Raw genomic sequence first — 3747 nt, 5'->3', positions numbered from 1 at the left:
TGAGGAAAACAACTCTAACAGCCCTGTGTCTTTTACATTCACCAAGTCTCGTTAATTGTCAACCAATAGTTCAAAGTTCATCCCACCTCTGGGATAAGCGGCGCTGAAAGAGCTGCGACTCTTCTATCCATTAACTACTCCAATCAACATAAACAATGCAGCAAGCCAATGGAGTTCAAAAACAGGCCTGAAAACATCACCGCTAAAATACGAAGTCCGTCCATCAGCCAGTCATTATACAGAAAGAAAAATTTTTTTTTTACAAAGAAGTTTGCTGAAATCATATATTTTAACAAGCAGTCAAGATTCTGAGCTTGGGCAATGGAAAACTGAAATGATTATTTTTTCCTGTTTTCGACATGAGCAAATCACGGAGACATTGTGATTCATATGCCCCCCCAATGTTGCGTTTGTGTCAGTTGGAATCAATCTTTCATAGAGATTGGCACCAACAGCATGTGCAACCTTGGGGTGACCCCTGGTCTTATTGTGTTTACACAAGCTGGAAATGTGCTGATGGTGATGACAGCTTAGCACAGACAAGAGCTGTCTGTCGGCATAGGATGGCCTTGGTGGGTGCATACTGTACATGGAGACACAGATACACTCTACAACATGCATATGTTAAATAGATCCTGCATGCTACGTATTATGCTCTCACATGTGCACATGCACACACACACACACACACACACACACACACACACAAACACACTCACATCCATGCATGCATGTGCACATACACGTTCAAACACAGAGCACATAGCCAACTTCCATACATGCACACATGCGTAAGTTAATCCATAATCACTACCACTTAAATGCAAATAGTAGTGGCGCTGAAGATCTGAGCTTGACTTTTTTCCTTTTGTAATGATGGTGCTCAACTGTTGGAACTGAAACATTTTCTACTGTTGTAGTTATTCTGTTATTCTGGGACTAAACGCCTTCGATATGAACAATAAACATATAGCGTAGTAGTGCATGTACACTGCTCCCATATGTTTGTTTGTTTTGTTTTGTTTTTCAACTTTTACTACTTGTGGGGTTGTTTTCCCCTTTGAATCGAACTTTACATGGCTCTACATGTTGGGTCAAAATAACATGCAAATTGCCCATGAGCGTAATTCCCTCATTTGAAAAACACCTGGTGGTCCATTAGTACATATTTCTCTTTTGCTCTAACTCCATAAAAATTACTTTTTTGGAGACATGACTTTCGTTATAATTTGTGAGTAGCTGCAAACACACTACTGTACTGTGGTGTGTGTTAACATACTAAAACCGTTTTGGGGATACAAGCATCTCCCACCAGCATTTTATTTCTTGCAGAAATGAATCTGCAACTCAGTTGAATGTATTAGTTCCACTTATTCATCATTTTCAAAAGGTTTTCAAGTGTAAAATAGGTAATTCTTCTCCTTCTTCTTCTTCTTCTTCTTCTTCTTCTTCTTCTTCTTCTTCAAAAAAGTGAGTTGTGGCTACTGCAAGTGACATTATTACCAAGTTTAGTGTTGTTATTGAATTGCTCAAACTCAATACATAGATGCCATCGCTGGAGTGCTACTGGTTTGTAAAGACTGCACCATAACTCTGTTGTAATCTTTTCTTTCTGAAAGGAAAAAAACAATCCACTTTTCGAACAGACAGAGGAGACGGTAAACTGACGCCAGGCCGGCATTGACCTCTGTGCGCATTAAACTCACCGGTTGCAGTTTGTAATGTTCATTTTCTTTCCGTGTTGCTTTCACACTCTTGCTGGTGTCACCACCTGTGGAGGAGACACAGGAAATCAGGCAACAAGTAAAGCAAACGACTTGTGCGCTCATTAATATGTGATAAAATTCATTATGATGCACTATTAGTTGCACTGCTGCTGCTGCCTGTTGCACCTTCACTGCTGCTGCTTATTCTGTCTTTACAATCACTCCTACTGCAATTATGATCACTACTAATAGAAGTCAAGTCAGTTTTATTTGTATAGCCCATTATCACAAATTACACATTTGTCTCAGGGGGCTTTACAATAACACAACATCCTGTCCTTAAACCCTCGCATCGGATAAGAAACAACTCCCTACAAAACAAAAACCCTTTAACAGGGGGGAAAAAATGGGAAGAAACCTCAGAGAGAGCAACAGGAGGGAGCTCTCTCCTAAGACAGACAGACGTGCAATGGATGTTGTGTTTACACAATTTACAGAATACGACATTGAAAGAGGATAACAGCGTTATAATGGAATTATAAAATGTATGTAGGATATGAGGAGGAGGATGCCAAGCAGTGTCCAGACGCCGCTGGAAAAGCCCAGGACCCGAGCCATGCAACCACCACCACCATGTTAAAAAAAATAGAAAGAAAAAAGAACGAAGACTTCTGCTATTAACACCACCAATGACTGGCTGGCTGCACCATTCATGCTGCTACAGGCAACGATGATAAACCTGGAGTCTCCTCATAAAGCAGACTTATAAACGTTGCTAAATGATATCCCTGAAGTTCAACCCTTCTGTGAGGAGTACATATGTGTATTTCCCCACTACTTCAGACAAAGCTAATCTTGTCTCCTGATCTTTTAATTCAGAGGAAACGCGGGTCCATTTCTGAGCGAGTCATCGGCTAACGTTGATAATAATAATAATAATAGTCTTAACATGGGAATTTGCAGAGCAGTAGAACACATTTGATTACGGACACTTGAGGGCAGTGCAATACCGAACAAGGGTTCATTCTTAACTTTCCCCCTGCATGCAATGCTAGCAAAGCAGGTACAATGTAAACATCAGCAGGCCTTCCAGTAAGTGAAAGCCCATCTGACCAGCATGCCATTGTTTTAATGTCCCCGCAGAAACACATGGATTCAAGTGACCCCTGACCTCACTCCGTGATGAGTGAGGTGTAGTGAGCTCGTTATACAGACAACTCATTCAGATCTGCACGTCTATGTGGCATCTGCAGAAGTACGGCCCCTCTGCTCAGCTGTAAGGCGTTTCGATCAAATACTTTTTGCATAACATGATGTAGTTCATTTTCATTTTGAAAACATCTGAATTACTTTAAAGGGAATATGACTGTACAGGCACTGTTCTCACCGGGGGTGTACCAAATATATGTATTACAAATAAATGAATAATGTCATGAAATAGATGAACATTTTTATCCACCTATCTTTTGGAGAGAAAGAGGTTAGTTGTTAAATGTTGCATCCATTTAGCATAACAACATTTGGGATGAACACTGATTTTTAAGTAAAATTTAGATGTTTTGGAATTCAGCAATAGATCAGTAGCTTTAAAAGTTGTGGATTATCGAAATGAAATGATCAGTAAAAAGTATCTGCAGCGGTCCAGCTGAACATGTTTAATGGCTATCAACCATTGTCCCTAATGGGCTATGAAAGGTGTGGCCACTTGATGTCAGTCATTCAGTCAACCTCAATGGACGCCCAGTGCACATTGTCCAGGTAATTTCTAGAATACCTGTTGTGTGTTATGTAGGGAAGACCTTGTTTTTCATAATCAGACAAAAATAAAGCGAATACCGCATTCCTAACTGAGGAATGTGAGTTTCATTAAAGCTGTTATCCACTTTAGGTTGAACTTGACAGCCATTAGTAGAACTTTGTAAAGCGCTGCTACGGTACACAAAAATAAAGACTCGCAATGGCACGAGACTGATGCTGTGTCACATCAGATGTTCACAGTTACAGACACACACACACATACACACGGATGTGCACACATATA

This window comes from Lampris incognitus, chromosome 11 (genome assembly GCF_029633865.1).
Source record: "Lampris incognitus isolate fLamInc1 chromosome 11, fLamInc1.hap2, whole genome shotgun sequence".
In the NCBI taxonomy this organism is placed as follows: Eukaryota; Metazoa; Chordata; class Actinopteri; order Lampriformes; family Lampridae; genus Lampris; species Lampris incognitus.
Note: the sequence above shows the minus strand (reverse complement) of the source record.